At 39.7% G+C, this 25,471-nt stretch overlaps 1 pseudogene; it reads left to right on the forward strand.

Annotated features, from left to right (window-relative positions):
• The first annotated feature begins 819 nt into the window (after window positions 1-819).
• Window positions 820-25,471, forward strand: part of LOC136148116 (rho GTPase-activating protein 20-like) — a 34,251-nt pseudogene continuing 9,599 nt past the window's right edge.

Here is a 25,471-nt window from a genome sequence, read left to right on the forward strand (position 1 = left end):
TGGCCGCACGGTCCGGCGGCTGCTGCACAAGGCCACCTCCTCGGGACCCGCGGAGCCTGGAGAGGGCCTGCCCAGGAGCACCATGGCCACCTCTCCATCCTCCTCTGGCAGACCTGCAGGCGGGGGCAGGGAGCGAGTGAGCCGATGGGCCTGGCACCCTGGAGCACAGCGGGGGGGAGGGGGGACGGGGGGGCCGCGGGCCTGCCAACTCACCAGGGCTTGGAGGTGGTTCCAAGGACCTCAGCTCCTCAGTGAAATCTGGGGACAATCGTCCTGGGGAGGTGCCGGTCTGAGGGCCGAGGTCTGGAGAGACAAGAAGGGGGCGTCAGGCGAGGTCTGCACCGCAGGCTGGGCCCCCGCCTCCCGCCCAACGCACAGACCTTCCAAGGGGGTGGGTAATAATGTTCTTTATATCTGAATAGCACTTCCACCTACAAGAACACTCAGGTATAGTTAATCCTTTTCCTGTTCTGGAAACTGAGGCTCGGAGTGGTTTAGTGACTTGCCCATGATTACACAGCTTGCATCACACTTGCAGTTAAGTGTTTAGATTTCAAACCATCTTCTTGTCAAGTTTAACATCTACTTCTCATCACTGTAATATGGTTTAAAAAAGAGAGACTCCATATCAAGAGCCTAATTATGAAGAAGGTACAACTTACACATGCATACACATTAGTTAACAACTGGCTGCTGCTATTTTTTTAATCTGGAGTAGCACTTAATATGTTAGTACCAGTCTTAATATGTTAGTGTACGTATTTTATGTAATTTTTCTTCCATTTTCTAATATCGTAGTTCTTCTGAACAAAAGGAAAAATGGCAGTCCTTCCTTCAAAGGTATTTTGACAACAGTATACATATTTTAAATCTTTAATTCATGATAGAAGAATGCAAATCTCTTCAAGGCAGGGCCCCCAAACTTTTTCCTTCTCCTTGGTAGGAATTGTTAAGACTCCCCTCAAATGACTTCTTGTTTAGATTTATCCTGACTGCTACTGCAAAGAATGTTCTCTCATATACATGTATGTTCTGCTTAGTTTTAAGGAAGTTCTCTGTGTCACTGTCATCTTTCCCTTCTCGCCATCCTAATGGTTGGAACTAACATTATTCTCAAAACATATGCTAAATTTCCATAAGTGCAGATTACTTATTCTAATGAAAGAGTCTCAAAGCACATGCTGCTTCCTGTCCTTGAACCCAGGAAGGCCCCGGGTCCTCCAATCTACGCAGGAAAACTTTGAGGATTGGATCTACTGCCCAAATCTCACATGACAAAGGCGACCTGTTACTTTCTGGGTCATATCTTATTTTCCTGAAAATATTTTTGCATATCTTCTTCCAATCACTAATTTGATTTTACTCAGTTTATCTCTCCACACTTTTAAGAATAATGACAAGGGCTTCCCTGACAGCTCAGTGGTAAAGAATCTGCTTGCCAATGCAGGAGACACAGGTTTGATCCCTGATACAGGAGGATGCCCCATGCCATGGAGCAGCTAAGCCTGTGCACCACAGTCAACTGAACCTATGCTCCAGAGCCCAGGAACCGAACCGCAGCTGCTGAAGCCCGCGTGCCCACAACAAGAGAAGCCACTGCAAGGAGACGCTCGTGAACTGCAGCTAGGGCATGGCCCCCACTGGCTACAACTAGAGATGGGCCTCCACAGCAACAAAGACCCAGCACAGCCAAAAATTTAAACATTAAAATAAAGCAAAATAAAAAATAGATATTAAAAAAAGAATAATAACAAATAAGGGACTTCTCTGGGGGTCCAGTGCAGGCACCTGGGTTCAATACCTGGTCAGGGAACTAGACAGATCCCACAACTAGGAGTCTGCATGCCACAAGTAAAGATCCTGTTTGCCACAACTGAGACCCAGTGCAGGCAAATTAAATAAAATTTTTAAGAAAATAATAACAGCATTTAAAATATTAGCAACATGGATTGATTTGAAAATAAGCTAATAGATAAAGCTAATTCGTCTACCCTACTCTGAGTTATTATTGAATTTTATTAGGTACATCAATCTAGCCGAAGAGAAGGATCAGCCAAAAAGCGTTCCCCTCAAAATCTTCACTGAGGACATCAAAAACGGTGCCTGTGTAAGTATTTTTAAGATCAAAAATTAAATTCCAAGTTCTCAACTTAGCAAAATGAAACTGATAGAGATATACAGAAGAGATAGAGAGATGGGGTGGGTAGGAGGGAGAACAAAAGAGAGAAGAAAGAGAGGGAAAGTAATTTAGAAAGTACTGTAACATATTTTCCCGTAAAAAGATGAGTGTCTGTGCATATATAAAAAGCGAATCCTAGACAATATGATGCAAGAGGGATCCACAATAGTTACAGTACTCAAGCACAGGAAAAAAAATATTGCCTGTTAAGTGTCCATAATATTTCTCTGGATCTTTTAATAACAATTATAGTGGATCACTGTAATAAAATGATTTTCACAAGCAGCTATTTCCTATTGGAAATAAACTTTTTTATTTTTTAATGGCTGCTATTTGCATACATTGTGGTTTGGATTGTTTCCACTGTTTTTTTTTCCCCCCTGTGGTGTTTTTATTTGAAATAATTGTAAACTTACAGAAAAGTTACAAAAATAGTACAAAAAACACACCATATACCATTTACCTGGATTCACCTATTTATGAACATTTTGTTCATTTGTTTGATCATTTATTGGTCTCCTCTCTTTTTCTGTCTCTATATATATTTGTGTGTGTGTGTGTGTGTGTGTGTGTAGCTATTTTTGAGGGTCATATGTACACCATGCCCTTTCTCCTTAAATAATTAGATATGTCCTAAGAATAAGGATGTTCTCTCATATAACCATCACACAGCTATGACCTTTAGTAAATTACCATACGTGTGATACTTTAATCAACCATTTACTTTTCCATTTTGTCAGCTGATCTCAATAATGCCCCTTTCCAGCACAGGATTAAGAGGAAGGTAATGCTAAATGCAGAAGACTTTTGAAAGGTTTTTCATTCTGAGGAATGTCCGGATAGAACTGAGCCAAAAGGGATGATACTTTCAAAGGATCAGCATATCTCTACCTTATTTTGCTTATGCTACCTGGTGGGGGAGGGGGGATCATACCATTAGCCCCAGTTTTTTGCATGTAATTTGATTTCTGAAAGTGTAGTGCAGTAGCCTAGACATTTGTGATGAAAAGATATTCTGGATATTTTTTTTATGATACTTTGTTCTACTGTAGTTTACAGTAACTCTAGATGACATAAAACAGTATTTGAAGGTAGAAAAAGGAAATCATTTAAGACAGTTATTTCCTGGCCAAGAGCAAAGCCAGGCAAAATCCCCATCTGTTCCTGAGCACCAGGTAAATGCAATGCCGGCAAGAACTGCAACTAGAGGGTTCTCCGGCTGCAAAGCACAGTTTCATCTCCACCTACATTAATTTGTGACAATGGGCAATATTCAGAATTTTTCACCTAGAAATTTTGAAAAATCAACTTTATTTATGTACAACTTACACAAAATAAACATTTCTAATGTTCTTCATTCCTGAAGATTCAAGTTTTCTTCTAGTACTTCATTTCATCCTGGAGAACTTTCCTTAACTTTTCTTATACATATCTGGTACCAACAGATTTTCTTAGTTTCTTTCACCTGAAATGTCCTTATTTCACCTTCACTCTTCAAGGGTATTTTTGCTGGATATAGAATTTTGTTTGCAAATGTTTTTCTTTCAACACTGTAAAGATGTTTCACTTTCAGTCTCTATGTTTTCTGATGAGTACTCTATGCTCATTCAAACATCAACCGTCTGTATGTGACTTGTCATTTTTCTTCAGCTGCTCTCAAGATCTTCTCTTTATTTTTGGTTTTTAGCTGTGTGGCTATGAAGTGTCAAAGCATGGTTTTCTTTTAATCTACCTGTTTGGTATTTTCTGAACTTCTTGAATTTATACATTTATGTCTTTCACCAAGTTTGAGAAATTTTAGTCATTATTATCTTGTATTAATTTTCTATAACTTGTCTTCCTATTTTTATGGAGAATTTTTTAATGTGTTGTGTGGCCAAGAGCTATAATAATCACCCTGTTCACTGACAGAGTTTAGAATGGAACTTAAATTTTTAAAATTTTCAATCTCATTTCCTAGATTAATTAGTTTTATTTAATTGATTCATTAGATTTCAATCATGAAAATCTTAGTAATCATGACACCTGAAAGAAAGAAAGTAATCACTGAATAGTAGTTTTGTTTTTAAAAACATCTTTAATAACCAGTTCTCATTCTAATTTTACAAAACTGACTATGTAATGGCAAATAAATCCATATTATAACAGCACAACTCAGGAACACCGAGATGGTACTTTTTTTTAAACTATTTTTCCTCCATTATGGAAACAGCCTTAAGGTGCTGAGGGTCAGCCTATGTACCCATGTGGAATTCTCAGTCTTTCTATTTCTTGTTAGGTTATTATATTTTGTGTGCCTCAAATCCTTTAGCAGAAATATTTGTTTTACTGGAATGCTTTCTACTAGCTTCATGTTATATAAAGGAATGGAAATAGATTATAATTAGGGGCTTATATTCTATATACAAGCATTTTACTTTGTTATTACCTGAATTATAAGCTTTGCCTTTAGAATATAGATAATAATTTAACAATAATTATTTTGTTTAAAAATGTTTAATTTACAGCAGCTTTTCTTGCTTCTTTTTTGCAGTCTGTTACTGTAACAGTGACAAATTCAGACACAGTGAATGATGTTATCAACATGTCACTTTCAAAGCTGGGAATAACTGTAAGTTACCAGCAAGTTATTTTTAGTTAAAAAACCAACTTTGATTTTTGAGATTTGTATGTGTGTGTGTGTGTCTGTGTTTGTGTATAATGTATCTATCATCATAAGATAGCTGATTATTTCAGATAAGTAAGTCATATTTTGTCTCATTAAATGTAGAAACTGAAGGCAGCCAAACTATATTAATAACCTATGTGTGTGTTGGTCACTTAGTCGTGTCCAACTCTTTGAGAGCTCATGGACTGTAGCCCACCAGGCTCCTCTGTCTATTGAATTTTCCAGGCAAGAATACTGGAGTGGGCTGCCATTCCCTTCTTTGAGGATCTTCCCAACCAGGGATCAAACCTGGGTCTACCACATTGTAGGTGGATTCTTTACTTTCCAAACCACCAAGGAAGCCCCTTAATAATCTATACAGATGTATTATCTGTGTATTTCCATTTTAAATTTTGTGTGAACTGAAGTCATAGCATAATGAAATCAGGCTATAATTTTACAGTTTTAATGAAAACATGCATTTTTATTATATATATTATATGCCTAGACAAGAAAGTATTTATGACTCTAAATATTTCCTCCTCTATTGGATTATTCTTTTTGTATCTTCTTTCCTGATTCTTCCTGTCCCATCTCCATTTACCCCAATTGCACCTGAGGACTCAGTCTCAGTATGAGAAAATCCTAATGATATGTTTTGTTGTAAATTTGATATAAAGACCACCTGACAAGAAGCTACATCCCCTTGATGCAGGTCCCAGAATGCAACGGCTAAAGCCTCTTGTGAACTGATGAAGAGGACAAGTTCTGAATAAGACCATGGGTCTGGGGGCGTTTGTGTACACATCTCTTTCATCTCATTGTGTTTTCAAGTGTCTGTTCCTTTATTTTTTGATAGGACTGTTATGGCTTGTTAAAAATTTTTTAGTGGAAGAGATGGCTATGTTTGAGGATGAGGGTTCAGAAGTGAAAAGAGGAGGAGTGGAACATGCAGATGAACAGAACTGAAGAAAGCACTTGTAGAGCATAGATCCTAATATAAAATTATATATATATATATATCAATCTACATATCAATGTGTAAAATGTACATATAAATATAATTATGAATACATGTTTACACATAAATGTGAAAATGTCTTGCTATTATGATATGACATAATTACAATATTTGTATTTATGTTTCTCAATGGTATAATAAAGCCCCTTAAAACCTCAAGGCATCCAGAATTTGGTATAAGACATCAAGATTTCTGTAAAAATATAATTTAGTAATACATTTTAAATAAAATTGAATTCATATGCATTAAGTACATCACCGCTCTGCACTGACTTCTAATCTATATGATATATATGCCCTGAATGAGAATTAAATCTTAGAAGAAAGTGGCTTTAGGGATAAGGCTGGTGAGACTAACTAATATTAGAACTCATTTTATTTCATTTTTGTAACTTTCCTTTGCTTAATCAAAGGAAATCAAAGTGATCCATCTCACTAGAAAAAATTTCTATTTCAGTGAATAACTAGGGTCATTTGCCTATATACATATGCCTGATTTAAGGGATTCCATCATAGTTTTTCCAATTTTTACCTTAAAAGAAAAGATTTTTATCTGCTCTCTCATTTCTTATTTGCAATACAATTTTGAGCCCATTTAGTTATATGTGTGTGTTTGTGTGTGTGACTGCTTCCATACCTGGGACTTTGCTTCCTTCATGGCAAGGCTGTGACTTTTAATCAGGAGTCAAAGGTAAGCATAGTATCTATTACCTGTCACCAACAACTCTATTTCAAACATTTTTTGCTTTATCCTCTCCTGGAGGGCTCTTCAATTTAGCAGTCTTTATAATTTAAACTTGTTTCGAATGGGATATTCAGTATTCTTAGGCAGTGGTTCTGCTGGAAGAAACTGCTTTCTGCCTCTGACTCGCTCTTCAGGCTAGAGTCCTTGTCCCTTCTCTGCCGCGAGTGGTGCTTGCCTGCATCACAGCCAGTAGGCTGCCTCTACCGAAGGCCTCTTGGGCATCTGTCTCATTTTGCTAATGGTTGCTGAGCTAATGCCTCCTTTCAAGTTTTACTTTGTTCAGGAATAGTCATGGCAGAGTTATGTGGCTTTCTGGGCAACATGTTTGACTGGGCAGGGGCATTTTAAGGCAAAAGCCAGCATTCTCCAAGGAGTCTCGAAACAGCAGAAAGCAGGATTCTTGAGATTAGACTTCTCTTCCATGGTGAAGAGAAGTTTTTTTAAATTATTTTTATTTATAATTTATAAATTTTATTTATATATTTATTTATAATTTTATTTAAAATTACCATGATTTTTTATACTATGAACCACCCACAAAGTGAGAAGCTAACTGACTGTACTGTGGTTCCACAGATCCTCACCCTTTATCAAAAAGGACAAGAATCTCAAATGGTCCACTGGAGGCTCTGAGAGAGGGACAGGGGTTACTGGAATCTGCATTGTTAACTCAAAAATTTTTGCCACTCCCACGGACCAAACAGCATTTATACTGGCCCTAATTCTCCTTTTGAAAGTATAGAAATGCTAAGGAAATGAGTTCTTCAAGTACCTACTAGGAAGATTTGCTGTGACACATAGTTCTTTTTGTTTCCAAGGACTCTGAGAAAGATTACCAGTTGTGGATCAGTTCTGGCAAGAAAAAGGCCTCATATCCACTTGCTGGTAAGTGTCAGGGAAAACCTAAGATGGAGTTGCTTGGGTTCCAAATTGTAACTTTAAGGTCTCAAAGTAATGGTTGATAAGCTTAAATGCTTAAATGCCCTTAAACTGAAAATCTCTTGCAGTATTCATTTATACATGTGTTAAATAATTCTAAGCTCCTGCTCTATCCCAAGCACAGATAGCATGTCTTCATGCAGCAGCTTATGGTCTATTTGGGGACAGTAGTGTGAATTTTTCTTCTTTACTTTTTCCACTTGACAAACAGAGTTGTCTTGAAAACAATTACTCTTTATTTACTCACTTAGATATGAAAGCAACACAACCGGGGATTTCTTTTGCTCATACATTATTTTTCATATTCCAGTCTTGATGTTCTGTTCCATTTTCTAACTACTAAGTAGTCTCTATTTTGTGATAATCTTCTAAAATCCAGCCATGCCTCTGACTTCAAGTACATTTATTTAATACCTGCTCTGTGCCCAAAGCTTTTCTAATAAAGAAAAGCATCATAAAGAAAATGAAATAATCACACTCAGACTCTTAGATTCTTCACTGACTAAACCATCTGCATGTAACTTTGCTATTTCTCAAGCTGAGTTCACTAGCACTGCTCTTGAAATTTTTGATAAATAGACTACATCTTTCCTAAAATAGTTATCATAGCAAGTTAACTAGAAATAATAATGCACATTCTTGGATGAGCAAATCTGTCAGGGTGGTAAGTGAAAAAAGGAGGGATTAAAACAAGGGAAAAGACAAAATCTAGAGTAGAACTTGCAATATAGTAATGGTGACAATGACTTCTGCTAGAAATCTTAGAGCACTTCCTCTTACAGAATCTAACTTTTTTCATCTGTTCAACAATCCTGTGAGTCTATTACTCTTTCAAGTGATCTGAGGAACATTTTCAAGTGGTCTGGAGAATCTAAACAGCTATGTTTTTTCTTTGATATGTATATTCCCAGTCTTAGACTACATGGAGTCACCAAGTATAAAGCTGAAGACAAAATCACCTCACCCATTTCACGTGTTTTTCTTGTCTTGTTGACATCCTTGTAAAAGTCAGTCAGCAGTAAAGTGAAAAAAATTGAATAAGCATATTTAGTTTAATAAAATGCATTAATTTAAATAAAACAATGTAGATGACAACTTTTAAGCTTCGAACAGTTTCAAACACCATGGCTGGCTCTAAGGACTCCTGAGAGGCTGCCTTTCATGATGCTGCCTCAGCAGTCATTCTGAATGCATTTGTTAACATGTTCTCAGCTCACAATTATGCATTAGCTCCTGGTTATCCTGGTGACTTTGTTGTATTTTATTACTCTCACAGAAGCTTCTTTTGCCTTAAAGGATGGAAGTCGCTGTGATTCTTGTTCTGAATAGAGCACTGACATTGTTTTTATGCCAGATGTAAAGCAAAAGCAAGAACTCCAGCTGCATTTAACAAATCAGAAACAAAAGAAAAGGAGCCTTCATGCAATTCTTTAAAGATGGAATCCACAGGACAGCACAGGGCCTTAGAGAAGTCTATGGAGAGGAAGCAATTTACAGCATGAAAGAGCAAAACAAATCACTTGGCAGGCAGGCAACTCCCAATGATTTTTGGTGTGGTTTTCCACTCTGTAAACACTGTTTTGCACTTTACATCTGGGTTTTCTCGGCCGTGCAGGCTTGTCTCTGATCACTGCCTCGTAGGAAACCCCTTAGAGGGAAGCAGTAGTGGGAGGGAAACATTCACCAAACCACCTCACTGCACTCTGCCTACTGAACTGACAAAAGGAAATGGAAAATCGGTTAAACTGACATGTGTGGCAGAACACTGATCAGAGCAATTCTTAACATACAGAGTCCGATTGTTTTAAAATTATTAAGCACCGATGCTTATTAATATATTTACTTTGATCCTTATGAGTCTATGTGTGAGGGTCAGTGTTTCAAAGGAGGAATGTTAAAGCTAGCACTTTGCCTAAGATGTACAGGTATAGTAAGTGTCAAGGCAGAAACTGCTGCTGCTGCTGCTGAGTCACATCAGTTGTGTCTGACTCTGTGCGACCCCATAGATGGCAGCCCACCAGGCTCTGCCATCCCTAGGATTCTCCAGGCAAGAACACTGGAGTGAGTTGCCACTTCCTTCTCCAATGCATGAAAGTGAAAAGTGAAAGTGAAGTTGCTCAGTTGTATCCGACTCTTAGCGACCCATGGACTGCAGCCTACCAGGCCCCTCTGTCCATGGGATTTTCCAGGCAAGAGTACTGGAGTGGGGTGCCATTGCCTTCTCCAAGGCAGAAAACTAGAAGGACATAAATATTCTCAGATGGAAACACAATGAAAGCCAATAGTGTGCAATTCACTGATGAATATATACCTTCCAGGCCAAGCAAGGTGTCTAAAAACATTTTTCTTGTTATGGTTTAAACTTTTCGGCTTGGGCACCTGCTTTTTGCAGCATGTCCCCGTGAGAGTGCATATTATGCTTACTTGGGAGTCACAGCCTTCTCTACCCAGAAGCACCTTAAGGTCAGCAGTCACACCAGTGTGGCACACTCGCTCACGGTAAGGTAGGTTTGATCACACACATCACTATCGGTCTGAATCTATATTTACATTTTTCTCCATATAGGTCACGAACATCCCTATGGAATTAAAATGAGCAGTGTTCCAGCTACTGGGCTGCTGCAGCAGGGACTGGAGGACTCCACTTCTGCTTCTGCCCTCCAGGAGGACTTCCTGGAGGGGTCCCAAGAGATTCAAGATCAGTTTATCCTGAAACCCAGGCACTCAGCCAAGAACCAAGCCAGGAATCGGCAGGGGAAAGGTGAGCCCCTTCCTTTCCTACAAGTGGCTTCTCTTGATTCTTGTCTCTACTCCTGAAGACAAACAACGTACAGCCAGTTCTCCATGGGGGGCTGGAGGGCAGTATAGGCAGGCACCAATTCCACCCAGAACCAAGCCAAGAGAAACCCCAAAGTTCTGAAATTAAGACCCAATTCACTTCTAGGAAGGTTTTTTTTTTTTTTTTTTTAAATTCCTCTAGGTAGGCAGCATAGCACTTCCTACATATAATTCCGTAGGTACACATCTGTGTGGACTTTGCTGGTGGCTTAAATGGTAAAGCATCTGCCTACAACACAGGAGACCTGAGTTTGATCCCTGGGTCAGGAAGATCCCTTGGCAAAGGGAATGGCTATCAGTCACACCAATATTCTTGCCTGGAGAATCCCACTGACGGAGGAGCCTGGCAGCCTACAGTCCATGGGATCACAAAGAGTCAGGCAAGACTGAACAACTTAAACACACACACACACACACACACACACACACACACACACACATACATCTATGTATCTTATTAGAAAATGAGCTTCTTATGGCCTGGGAACACACGTTCCCCATCCCAAGATTTTGCCCAGCATCTCGGGCACCTCACAGGAGGTGTTTAGATGACTGTGTGGCTTAGATAAGACCTAGAATCTATTATGGGCTTAGGCTGAAGTGGCCTTGGGCATTCTGGTTAGACTTGAACTCTTTTGTTTTTACGTTGTTATATTTATTGAAGAAAATATATTTCAAAAAGAACAGTAACTAAAACATTTGCTATTTGCTAGCAAAATTAATTTTCTCTTAGTGTATTTTGTAATTATTAAAGTCCAAATGCTCTTGCATATAGTCTATAAGCAGAGAAGATAAGTTAGCAAGCACCTTGGTCTAACATCTATTTATAGAAAATCTAATATTCAGTTTTAACTAGTTTAACTTAGAGTCCTGCAATATAGTTATCAACATCCTTGTTTTTCCGGTCAGTAAATTGAATGTGCTAGTTCTGTTTGGGGGAAGACTATTTTACTTAATATTTTCCTATCCTTTTGATTTTCAAGGGGAGAGAAATCTTAAGACACTTGTGTTCAAACGTCTGGTATTGTGCCTAATGAATATTTCACTAATTAACGTTATCATTAGTAAAATGTTCATTCTGATTACTTTCCAAACTGATTTAAAGTGACTTATGATAAAAGACATATATAAATTAGGTATGTTTGGGATTGACAATATACACACTGCTCTATTTAAAATGGATAACCAACAAGGACCTACTCTACACTACAGGGAACTCTGCTGAATACTCTGTAAGAACCTAAATGGGAAAAGAATTTGAAAAAGAATAGATATATGTATAATTGAATCACTTTGCTGTACAACAGAAGCTAACACAACATTACTAACCAGTTATACTCCAATATAAAATAAAGCATTAAAAAAAGAAACGAAACTTTCACAGAAGACAAAAATAGCAATAAAAACTAAACAACATTGTTTAAAAAAAAAAAAAACAAAACCTAAACAACATTCTTCAGTTCAGTTCAGTTCAGCTCAGTCACTCAGTCGTGTCTGGCTCTTTGTGACCCCATGGACTGCAACACACCAGGCCTCCCTGTCCATGATGAACGCCCAGAGTTTACTCAAACCTATGTCCATCGAGCCTGTGATGCCATCCAATCATCTCATCCTCTGTTGCCCCTTCTCATCCACCTTCAATCTTTGCCAGGATCAGGGTCTTTTCAAATGAGACAGTTCTTTGCATCACATGGCCAAAGTATTGACAGTGCATCTTCAGCAACAGTCCTTCCAATGAACATTTAGGACTGATTTCTTTTAGGATGGATGGGCTGGTTCTCCTTGCTATCCAAGGGACTCTGAGGAGTCTTCTCCAAAAGCACAGTCCAAAAGCATCAATTCTTTGGTGCTCAGATTTCTTTATAGTCCAACTCTCAGATACATTCATGACTACTTGAAAAACCATAGCTTTGACTAGACGGACCTTTGTTGGCAGAGTAATGTCTCTGTTTTTTAATATGCTGTTTGGTTGGTCATAACTTTTCTTCCAAGGAGCAAGCATCTTTTAATTTCATGGCTGCAGTCACCATCTACTATGATTTTGGCACGCAAAATCATAAAGTCTGTCAATGTTTCCACTGTTTACCCATCTATTTGCTGTGAAGTAATGGGCCTAGATGCCATGATCTTAGCTTTCGGAATGTTGAGTTTTAAGCCAACATTTTCACTCTCCTCCTTTCACTTTCATCACGAAGCTCTTTAGTTCTTCACTTTCTGCCATAAGGGTGGTGTCATCTGCATGTCTGAGGCTATTGACATTTCTCCTGGCAATCTTTTTTCTTTTTTTAAAATTTATTTAATTGGAGGCTAATTACTTTACAATATTGCAGTGATTTTGCCATACATTGACATGAATCAGCCATGGGTGTACATATGTTCCCCATCTTGAACCCCCCTCCCACCTCCCTCTCCATCCCATCCCTCTGGGTCTTCCCAGTGCACCAGCCCTGAGCACCCGGTCTCATGCATTGAACCTGGGCTGGTGATCTGTTTCACATATAATAATTTACATGATTCAATGCTCTTCTCTCAAATCATCCCACCCTCGCCATCTCCCACAGAGTCCAAAGACCGTTCTATACATCTGTGTCTCTCTTGCTGTCTCACATATAAGGTTATCATTACCATCCCTCTAAATTTGATACATATGTGTTAGTATACTGTATTGGTGTTTTTCTTTCTGGTTTACTTCACTTTGTATAATAGGCTCCAGTTTCATCCAGCTCATTAGAACTAACTCAAATGTACTCTTTTTAATGGCTGAGTAATATTCATTGTGTATATGTACCACAACTTTCTTATCCATTTGTCTGCTGATGGACATATAGGTTACGTTCATGTCCTGGCTATTATAAACAGTGCTGCAATGAACATTGGGGTACACGTGTCTCTTTCTATTCTGGTTTCCTCAGTGTGTATTGCCCAGGAGTGGGAATGCTGGGTCATATGGCAGTTCTATTTTCAGTTTTTAAAGGAATCTCCACACTATTCTCCATAGTGGCTGTACTAGTTTGCATTCCCACCAACAGTGTAAGAGGGTTCCCTTTTCTCCACACCCTCTCCAGCATTTATTGCTTGTAGATTCTTGGATAGCAGCCATTCTGACTGGCGTGAAATGGTACCTCATTGTGGTTTTGATTTCCATTTCTCTGATAATGAGTGATGTTGAGCATCTTTTCCTGTGTTTGTTAGCCATCTGTATGTCTTCTTTGGACAAATGTCTGTTTAGTTCTTTGACCCATTTTATTGATTGGGTCATTTATTTTTCTGGAATTGAGCTGCAGGAGTTGCTTGTATATTTTTGAGATTAAGCCTTTGTCAGTTGCTTCATTTGCTATTATTTTCTCCCATTCTGAAGGCTGTCTTTTCACCTTATAGTTTCCTTTGCTGTGCAAAAGCTTTTAAGTTTCATTAGGTCCCATTTGTTTATTTTTGCTTTTATTTCCAATATTCTGGGAGGTGGGTCATAGAGGATCCTGCTGTGATTCATGTCAGAGAGTGTTTTGCCTATGTTTTCCTCTAGGAGTTTTATAGTTTCTGGTCTTACATTTAGATCTTTGATACATTTTGAGTTTATTTTTCTGTATGGTGTTAGAAAGTGTTCTAGTTTCATTCTTTTACAAGTGATTGACCAGTTTTCCCAGCACCACTTGTTAAAGAGATTGTCTTTTCTCCCTTGGATATTCTTGCCTCCTTTGTCAAACATAAGGTGTCCATAGGTGCGTGGATTTATCTCTGGGATTTCTATTTTGTTCCATTGATCTATATTTCTGTCTTTGTGCCAGTACCATACTGTCTTGATGACTGTGGCTTTGTAGTATAGCCTTAAGTCAGGCAGGTTGATTCCCCCAGTTCCATTCTTCTTTCTCAAGATTGCTTTGGCTATTTGAGGGTTTTTGTATTTCCATACAAATTGTGAAATTATTTGTTCTAGTTCTTTGAAAAATACCGTTGTTCGCTTGATAGGGATTGCATTGAATCTACAGATGGCTTTGGGTAGTATACTTATTTTCACTATATTGATTCTTCCAATTCACAAACATGGTATATTTCTCCATCTATTTGTGTCATCTTTGATTTCTTTCATCAGTGCTTTATAGTTTTCTATATATAGGTTTTTTCTTTCTTTAGGTAGATATATTCCTAAGTATTTTATTCTTTTCGTTACAATGGTGAATAGAATTGTTTCCTTAATTTCTCTGTTTTCTCATTGTTAGTGTATAGGAATGCAAGGGATTTCTGTGTGCTAATTTTATATCCTGCAACTTTACTGTATTCATGGATTAGCTCTAGTAATTTTCCGGTGGAGTCTTTAGGGTTTTCTATATAGAGGATGATGTCATTGCAAACAGTGAGAGTTTTACTTTTTCTTTTCCAACCTGGATTCCTTTTATTTCTTTTTCTGCTCTGATTGCTGTGCCCAGAACTTCCAAAACTATGTTGAATCGTAGTGGTGAGAGTGGGCACCCTTGTCTTGTTCCTGACTTTAGGGGAAATGCTTTGAATTTTTCACCATTGAGGGTAATGTTTGCTGTGGGTTTGTCATATATAGCTTTTATTATGTTGAGGTATGTTCCTTCTATTCCTGATTTCTGGAGAGATTTTTTTTTTTATCATAAATGAATATTGAATTTTGTCAAAGGATTTCTCTGCATCTATTGAGATAACCATATGGTTTTTAACTTTCAATTTGTTAATGTGCTGTATTACATTGATTGATTTGTGGATATTGAAGAATCCTTGCATCCCTGGAATAAAGCCTACTTGGTCATGAAGTATGATCTTTTTAATATGTTGTTGGATTTTGTTTGCTAGAATTTTGTTAAGGATTTTTGCATCTATGTTCATCACTGATATTGGCCTGTAGTTTTCTTTTTTTGTGGAATCTTTGTCAGGTTTTGGTACTAGGGTTCTGGTGGCCTCATAGAATGAGTTTAGAAGTTTACCTTCCTCTCCAATTTTCTGCAAGAGTTTGAGTAAGATAGGTGTTAGCTCTTCTTTAAATTTTTGATAGAATTCAGCTGTGAAGCCATCTGGTCCTGGGCTTTTGTTTGTTGGAAGATTTCTGGTTATGGTTTCGATTTCTGTGCTTGTGATGGGTCGGTTAAGATCTTCTATTTCTTCCTGGTTCAGTTTTGGAAAATTATGCTTTTCTAAGAATTTTTCCATTTCTTCCACATTGTCCATATTATTGGCATATAGTTGCTGATAGTAGTCTCTTATAATCCTGTGTATTTCTGTGTTGTCTGTTGTGATCTCTCCATTTTCATTTCTAATTTTGTTGATTTGATTCTTCTCCCTTTGTTTCTTGATGAATCTGGCTAATGGTGTGTCAATTTTATTTATCTTCTCCAAGAACCAGCTTGTAGCTTTATTGATTTTTGCCATGGTCTCTTTTGTTTCTTTTGCATTTATTTCTGCCCTAATTTTAAGATTTCTTTCCTTCTACTAACCCTGAGGTTTTTCATTTCTTCCTTTTCTACTTACATTAGGTGTAGAGTTACGTTATTTATTTGACCTTTTTCTTGCTTCTTGGGGTAAACCCCGTATTGTTATGAACCTTCCCATTAGCACTGCTTTTACAGTGTCCCATAGGGTTTGGGTTGTTGTGTTTTCATTTTCATTCGTTTCTATGCATATTTTGATTTCTTTTCTAATTTCTTCTATGATTTGTTGGTTATTCAGAAGCATGTTGTTCAGCCTCCCTATGTTGGAATTTTTAATAGCTTTTCTCCTGTAATTGACATCTAATCTTACTGCACTGTGGTCAGAAAAGATGCTTGGAATGATTTCAGTTTTTTTTAATTTACCAAGGCTAGATTTATGGCCCAGGATGTGATCTATCCTGGAGAAGGTTCTATGTGCACTTGAGAAAAAGGTGAAATTCATTGTTTTGGGGTGAAATGTCCTATAGGTATCAATTAGGTCTAAGTGGTCCATTTTATCATTTAAAGTTTGTGTTTCCTTGTTAATTTTCTGTTCAGTTCATCTATCCATAGGTGTGAGTGGGGTATTAAAGTCTCCCACTATTATTGTGTTATTGTTAATTTCTCCTTTCACAATTGTTAGCATTTTTTACATATTGTTGTGCTCCTATGTTGGGTACATATATATTTGTAATTGTTATATCTTCTTAGATTGATCCCTCGATCATTATGTGTAGTGTCTTTTGTCTCTTTTCACAGTCTTTATTTTAAAGTCTATTTTATCTGAGATGAGTATTGCTACTCCTGCTTTCTTTTGGCCTCCATTTGCATGGGATATCTTTATCCAGCCCTTCACTTTCAGTCTGTATGTGTCCCTTGTCTTGAGGTGGGTCTCTTGTAGACAACATATATAGTGGTCTTGTTTTTGTATCCATTCAGCCAGTCTTTGTCCTTTGGTTGGGGCATTCAACCCATTTACATTTAAGGTAATTATTGATAAGAATGATCCCATTGCCATTTACTTTATTGTTTTGAGTTCGAGTTTATACACCCTTTCTGTGTTTCCTGTCTAGAGAAGATCCTTTAGCATTTGTTAGAGAGCTGGTTTGGTGGTGTAAAATTCTCTCAGCTTTTGCTTGTCTGTAAAGCTTTTGATTGCTTCTTCATATTTGAATGAGATCCTTGCTGGGTACAGTAATCTGGGTTGTAGGTTTTTTTTCTTTCATCACTTTAAGTATGTCCTGCCATTCCCTTCTGGCCTGAAGAGTTTCTATTGAAAGATCAGCTGTTATCCTTATGGGAATCCCCGTGTGTGTTATATGTTGCTTCTCCCTTGCTGCTTTTAATATTTGTTCTTTGTGTTTGATCTTTGTTAAGTTGATTAATATGTGTCTTGGGGTATTTCGCCTTGGGTTTATCCTGTTTGGGACTCTCTGGGTTTCTTGGACTTGTGTGACTGTTTCCTTCACCATTTTAGGGCAGTTTTCAACTATTATCTCCTGAAATATTTTCTCATGGCCTTTCTTTTTGTCTTCTTCTTCTAGGACTCCTATGATTTTAATGTTGGGGTGTTTCACATTGTCCCAGAGGTCTCTGAGGTTTTCCTCATTTCTTTTAATTCTTTTTTCTTTTTTCCTCTCTGCTTCATTTATTTCTACCATTCTACATCACTTACCCTATCTTCTTTCTCTGTTATTCTACTGTTGGTTCCCTCCAGAGTGTTTTTGATCTCATTTATTGTATTATTCATTATTGATTGACTTTTTTATTTCTTCTAGGTCCTTGTTAAACATTTCTTGCAACTTATCAATCCTTGTCTCCAGGCTATTTATCTGTAACTCTGTTTTATTTTCAAGATTTCGGATTATTTTTTACTATCATTATTCTGAATTCTTTTTAAGGTAGACTCCTTATTTCCTCCTCTTTTGTTTGGTTTGGTGGGCATTTATCATGTTCCTTTACCTGCTGAGTATTTCTCTGCCTTTTCATCTTGTTTAGATTGCTGCGTTTGGGGTGGCCTTTCCTCTCTGTGGGTGGGGTTGGACGGGTGGCTTGTCAAGGTTTCCTTGTTAGGGAAGCTTGCCGTGGTGTCCTGGTGGATGGAGCTGGATTTCTTCTCTCTGGAGTGCAATAAAGTGTCCAGTCATGAGTTTTGAGATATCTATGGGTTTGGTGTGACTTTGGGGAGCCTGTATATTGAAGCTCAGGGCTATGTTCCTGTGTTGCTGGAGAATTTGCATGGTATGTCTTTCTCTAGAACTTGTTGGCTCTTGGGTGGTGCTTGGTTTCAGTGTAGGTAGGGAGGCTTTTGGATGAGCTCTTTTCGATTAATGTTCCCTGGAGTCAGGAGTTCTCTGGTGTTCTCAGTATTTGGACTTAAGCCTCCTGCCTCTGGTTTTCAGTCTTATTCTTACAGTAGCCTCAAGACTTCTCTATCTATACAGCACTGATGATAAAACATCTAAGTTAATGATGAAAAGGTTCACCATAGTGAGGGACACCCGGAGAGGTTCACAGAGTTACATGGAGAAGAGAAGAGGGAGGAAGGAGATAGAGGTGACCAGGAGGAGAAGACAGGGAATCCAAAGGGGAGAAAGCAAGCTAGCCAGTAATCACTTTCTTATGTGCTCTCCACAGTCTGGATGCCTCAAAGATGTTCACAGAGTTACACAGAGAAGAGAAGAGGGAGGAAGGAGACAGAGGTGGCCAGGAGGATAAAAGGGGGACTCAAAAGGAGAGACAGATCCAGCCAGGAATCAGTTCCCTAAGTGTTCTCCACAGCCCTGAACACACAAAGAGACTCACAGAGTTGGGTAGGGAAGAGAAGGGGGAGGGAGGAGATAGAGGTGACCTGGTGGAGAAAAAGCAGAGTCAAAATGGGGAGAGAGCAATCAAGCCAGTCATCTCACTCCCAAAAAAAATGGGTACTGAAGATTGGGTTCTTAAAGGTACAAAATTGATAACAAATATCAAAAAGCAAAGATTAAAACTCTAGAGTAAAAAAAAAAATCTAGAGTAGAGGTTAGATTCTTAAAAATACAATACTAAAAAAAACAAAGTCACAAAAATTATAATAAATATATATGAAGTTTGTTTTAAAAACAGGGTCTTTTTTTTTCAAGGTAATAGTAGGTTATAAAAATGAAAACTAAAGGAGCAATAGAGGACTTAAAAATAAAAAAAAACAAAAAATTTTTAAATGATAATAGTAAAACTATATCTAGGAATTTCTCTGGAGCTGCTGTGGGCAGTGTGGGGTTAGTTCAGTTTCAGATAGTTCCTTGATCCAGCTTATACTTCTCAAGATCTATAGGCCCCTTCCAAAGTAGTTGGTGCTAACTACAGGGTTTTAATCTGTTGCACCTGTCACTTCCAAAGCAGTTCCCTCTGTTTGTTTTAGTTTCTTCTGTTTGCAGGTCTCTTCAGTGTCTAATTTCCACCCTGACACAGGGGGACGGAGGCGGTCACTTCTTTAGGCTCACTTATTCAGTCGTGCTGTGGGGAGGGAGGGGCACTGCAAACAAATGTCACTGGCGTGTGTGGGAAGTGCGCGCTGCATCTCGGCCACACTGGGTTTGCGCCAGCACACAGCGTGTGTGCTTTCCCTGTCTATGCTGCTCAGGCTCCAGGTTACTCTGCAGGGAGCAGGCCCTGGGTTACATGCACTTCGCAGGTCTAAGTCGCTCAGGTTCAGGTTCTCGGGTACTCCACAAAGGCAGACTCGGTTGGGCCTGAGTTTTGTGCCCGTCCCAGGTCTGAGCAACTCAGGTGACCAGGTGCATCACGAAGGCAGTCACCCCAGGTGCGGGCTCATCTTATCACCTCCCCGGTCTCAGCTGCTCGGTTTCCTGGGTGGCAGCGGGCACGCCCATCTCAGGTGTGTCGTGTGTCTGCTCTGGAGAGCTGATCTCTGGCTGCGACCCTTCCGATGGATGTCAACCGTCCAGGATCCCAGGAGGACTTTGGTAGCAACTGGGAGTCTGCTTGCAGTTTGGTAGAGGATGCCTCTCTGTGGCCGAGATTACCCCTTTCAGGCTCTGGTTGCCCCCGTTTGCCCCCTGTCTCTGGCAGGGGATGGGCCAGACCACAGCCAGCTAGCTCTCCTCTGGTATTCGCTCAGTCCTTTGTTCTGTGAGCAGGCCAGCAATGTCTTCACTGCGGTTCAGTCACTCAGTGGTGTCCGACACTTTGCAGCCCCATGAATCACAGTACGCCAAGCCTCCCTGTGCATTAACAACTCCCACAATTTACTCAAACTCATGCCCAGGGAGTCGGTGATGCCATGCAGCCATCTCATCCTCTGTCGTCCCCTTCTCCTCCTGCCCCCAATCCCTCCAGCATCACAGTCTTTTCCACTGAGTCAACACTTCACATGAGGTGGCCAAAGTCCTGGAGTTTCGGCTTCAGCATCAGTCCTTCCAATGAACACCCAGGACTGATCTCCTTTAGGATGGGCTGGTTGGATCTCCTTGCAGTCCAAGGGACTCTCAAGAGTCTTCTCCAACACCACAGTTGCAAAGCATCAATTTTTCAGCACTCAGCTTTCTTCACAGTACAACTTTCACATCCATACACGACCACTGGAAAACCATAGCCTTGACCAGACGGACCTTTGTTGGCAAGGTAATGTCTCTGCTTTTTAATATGCTATCTAGGTTGGTCATAACTTTCCTTCCAAGGAGTAAGCGTCTTTTAATTTCATGGCTGCAGTCACCATCCGCAGTGATTTTGGAGCCCAAAAAAATAAAGTCTGACGCTATTTCCACTGTCTCCCCATCTATTTCCCATGAGGTGATGGGACCAGATCCCATGATCTTAGTTTTCTGAATGTTGAGCTTTAAACCAACTTTTTCACTCTCCTCTTTCACTTTCATCAAGAGGCTTTTTAGCTCCTCTACACCCTCTGCCATAAGGGTGGTGTCATCTGCATATCTGAGGTGATTGATATTTCTCCTGGCAATCTTGATTCCAGCTTGTGCTTCTTCCAGCCCAGCATTTCTCATGATGTACTCTGCATATAAGTTAAATAAGCAGGGTGACAATATACAGCCTTGACGCAATCCTTTTCCTATTTGGAACCAGTCTGTTGTTCCATGTCTAGTTCTACCTGTTGCTTCCCGACCTGCATACAGGTTTCTCAAGAGGCAGGTCAGGTGGTCTGGTATTCCCATCTCCTTCAGAATTTTCCACAGGTTATTGTGATACACATGCTCGAAGGCTTTGGCGTAGTCAATAAAGCAGAAATAGATGTTTTTCTGGAACTCTCTTGCTTTTTCGTTGATCTAGTAGATACTGGCAATTTGATCTCTGGTTCCTCTGCCTTTTCAAAACCAGCTTGGATATCTGGAAGTTCTCGGTTCACATATTGCTGAAGCCTGGCTTGGAGAATTTTGAGCATTACTTTACTAGCATGTGAGATGAGTGAAATTGTGCGGTAGTTTGAGCATTCTTTGGGATTGCCTTTCTTAGGGATTGGAATGAAAACTGACCTTTTCCACTCCTGGAGCCATTGCTGAGTTTTCCAAATTTGTTGACATATTGAGTGCAGCGCTTTCACAGCATCATTTTTCAGGATTTGAAATAGCTCAACTGGAATTCCATCACATCCACTAGCTCTGTTTGAAGTGATGCCCACTTGACTTCACATTCCAGGATGTCTGGCTCTACGTGAGTGATCACTCCATTGTGATTGTCTGGGTCATGAAGATCTTTTTTGTACAGTTCTTCTGTGTATTCTTGCCAGCTCTTCTTAATATCTCCTGCTTCTGTTAGGTCCATACCATTTCTGTCCTTTATTGAACCCATCTTTGCATGTAATGTTCCCTTGGTATCTCTAATTTTCTTGAAGAGATCTCTAGTCTTTTCCATTCTGGTGTTTTCCTCCATTTCTTTGCATTGATCGCTAGGAAGGCTTTCTTATCTCTCCTGGCTATTCTTTGGAACTCTGAATTCAAATGGGAATCTCTTTCCTTTTCTCCTTTGCTTTTCGCTTCTCTTCTTTTCACAGCTATTTGTCAGGCCTCCTCAGACAACCATTTTGCCTTTTTGCATTTCTTTTCCATGGGGATGGTCTTGATCCCTGTCTCCTGTACAATGTCACGAACCTTCGTTCCTAGTTCATCAGGCTCTCTGTCTGTCAGATTTAGTCCCTTAAATCTATTCCTCATTTCCATTCTATAGTCATACGGGATTTGATTTAGGTCATACCTGAATGGTCTAATGGTTTTCCCTGCTTTCTTCAGTTTAAGTCTGAATTTGGCAATAAGGAGTTCATGATCTGAGCCACAGTCAGCTCCTGGTCTTGTTTTTGCTGACTGTATAGAGCTTCTCCATCTTTGGCTGCAAAGAATATAATCAATCTGATTTCGGTGTTGACCATCTGGTGATGTCCATGTGTATGTGGTGGTGTCTGGCAATGTCTTAGGTTAGGGCTTTTCTCGGGACAGTTCTCTTTCTTTCTCTCTGGCTATCCCACAGTCCCAGTTGCTATCTCACATTAGCTCCCTCAGATTGCCCTCGGGGCATTCAGGCCCGGTCCTCACTCTAAGCAATGCAGCCCATGCCTCCCGGTTCAGCCTCCACTTGCTGGTGGTGGATGCGAGCGTCTGGGCTACTTTTCTGCTGGGAGTTGCCTTTGGGCACATAATCTGTGGGTTTTATTTATTTATATATTTATTTTTCCTCCCGGTTATGTTGTCCTCTCAGATTCCAAAACTCCCCCACAGACCAGCTAGGAGAGTGTTTCCTGGTGTTTGGAAGCTTCTCCTCTTTTAAGACTCCCTTCCCAGGACGGATCTCTGTCCCTGCCTCTTTTCTCTCTCTTTTTATCTTTTATATTTTGTCCTACCTCCTTTCAAAAACAATGGGCTGCCTTTCTGGGTGCCTGATGTCCTCTGCCAGCATTCAGAAGTTGTTTCGTGGAATTTGCTCAGCGTTCAAATGACCTTCAGATGAATTGGTGAGGGAGAAAGTGGTCTCCCCGTCCTATTCCTCTGCAATCTTAGGACCACCCCTGAGACTTGAAGTCTCGAGTCTATCTCCACAGCTAGCTCACTTTCCATTCTGCTTCAGACCCAGGCTGCGAATGGAACCGGACTAAATATTTATGTGTTGTTGTTTTTTATTTTAATCTTTCCTCTTATTATCCCTGCTACCCTGCTACCATTCCAATATTGTCCCATTGATATTTCTTTCTCTGAATAAAATGTCTTACTAATTTAAGAAGTATTGGGGCCAGAATAGAATTTCTACCTAAAGTATTTTTATTCTTGTAAGTGTTATTCTATACCCACAAGGTTTCAAAATTTCACTTTTTAACATTCAAACCCTAATTTGCACATGAGGAAACACTAACCTAAATCTTGTCAGGATTGTTTAAGAAGGATGAGGTTATAAAGTTAACTTGTTTAACAGTCCCTGGCACCCCACTCCAGTATTATTATCCGGGAAATCCCATAGACAGGAGCCTGATAGACTACAGTCCACAGCGTTGCAAGAGTTGGACACGATTGAACAACTGAGCACCATACTTTTCGTGGCTTCAGTATGTATGTTTATTGGTCACAGAGCAAACAAGAACTCTAACACCAACCAATGAGGATTACGAAAGGTCCATCTAGGCCTGAAAATAAAAGTATAGGGCTTAATGTCTATTTTGCTTTCCATCTATGCTCATACAGTAGCTGGACGTATAGCTTTGTAGCAACTGATGGAGCGTTCTTCCTGAGCATTCTTATTAAAGCTGAACAATGAATACATTTGGAATACATGAATACCTTTGGGTAGTTTTAGAAAGAAAATAATCAACTTAAGAGCAGGGAAACCAGGGTGCATAAAGCAACTCAACCCATATAAACATGTATCTTTCTAACATGTGTACATATTAATTAGGAGAATCTCTTCCTGAATTTAGGAATGCACTTGCTTTCTTCATCATCTTTTAAAATGATGGAGGTATGACTTCAAGGCAGGAAGAGCCTAAGGCAAAGTGATAACATTCCTTCAGGAATGCACACCTTCTGGAGGCTGCAAAATCAAATGGAGAATGGGGGTGGGGTCTGCTTTTGGGGGAGGTGACTAATGTCTAGGCTGCCTTAGGCCCTTTGAAGGCGGGAAATTACCTTTATGAAGGCTGCTATGTGACATGTCTTGCACGGAGTAGTACATTATATTACGTAGTCCAGCGAGGTGTAAGTAGCATCATTTATGGTAAGTTTGAGCAAACTGAAGCTCAAAGAGCTTCAGGTAACTTATCCCATTAGGAGGCTGAATAGGAGCCCTCTGGTTCTCTCACCCAGCACCACAAGTGGCTCACCCACTTGAATGGACATGGTGATGCACTCATTGTGTCTCAGAAGTGCCAAGCGGACGGGCATTTTAAAATATGTGGTTACATTCCTCTGTTTATTTTTCTACAACTTGGCTCCTCTATTGACTTCTTTAGCTGGCTATTTAAGCAGGTTATCTAAGGAAATATTAAGCAGGATTATTGAGCAAATATCAGGAAAAAATTTATAGCTGGGCACGAGAAACTTTGAGCTCAATTTTTCATTGCTGATCACTCTTTCTTGGAAAAGCCCTTCATTGCATTCCTTTGATAGGGGCTGTTGGTAGTTAAAATTCATCTTTGGGTAAGCTGAGTAAGGTGTTACAGAAAAATGGCCACCTGTAATCTTACCACATAGTCTGCATTTAATGACTACTTCCCAAGGACCATGAGGGCAGGAAGTCATTCTAGGAGCTGACTGAGGGGTGTGGCCTCCCAGAGAAGAGGTAGAGAGGCTGACTGAAACGCAGGGTCAGGGAGGATGTCTCACGAAAGGCGATTCTTTTAATGAGAGAAAATTGGGCATGACTGGGTACTCAGAAAGCCAAACAGGAAATTGAACAGAGGGAGGAAACTTACTACAAAAGTAAATGGTAACCAACTGCTGCTTGATTTGAATGTTCAATATGTTTGGCTTTTAAAATGAGATCTGATACCAGAATCCACTGATAACACTTAACATTAGGAAACCTGTGTAGCTACAGGTTAAGTGCCTCATGACACAGGGCAAAGGGAATAGACAGCACTGTCTGGGGAATACTGTCACAGAGAGAATCAACCCTGAGTCTGAGCACGCCTCTGGGTTTAACTACTGGTTTGCAGAATATGGGGAAGAAGAACATGTTAACACTACAAGGATGCAATTAGTCTGTTTCAGAATGTGGGGAATTCCATACAACAAATGGTTCAGTTTCTCTCTTTCAGCCACTGCAATGAACATGCTGCTGAATGTAAGTGGTGGCAACCAGGCTAAATAAGCTAAACAACTACTAGTGAAAATCTCTCTTCTATATTAGATACAGAGAAGAAGACAATTAGCAAGAGTTCTTTCAAAAACTGGGCCTTTTGCTGTAGCTCCAGGACTCGCCAGGACAACCAACACCCACCCCTACCACCCACAAAGCCAAAACCGCTCTTTGGAGCTCCTCTTGAGGATGTTTGTGATAATGACACCCTGCCCACCCCAATTCTGGTAGGTCTTATTTTGGTTTTCTGTAACCTTCCTGAGGAGGGGAGTTCTGAGAGATCAAGTGTTCTTTTCCAAATCTACTCCCAAATGAAGAAGTCTGGCTTTGTCTGATAAGTTTCATAACATTACTTCAAAGAATAAGGTCTGATTTAGGTACTGCA

Source organism: Muntiacus reevesi, chromosome 16 (genome assembly GCF_963930625.1).
Source record: "Muntiacus reevesi chromosome 16, mMunRee1.1, whole genome shotgun sequence".
NCBI lineage: Eukaryota > Metazoa > Chordata > Mammalia > Artiodactyla > Cervidae > Muntiacus > Muntiacus reevesi.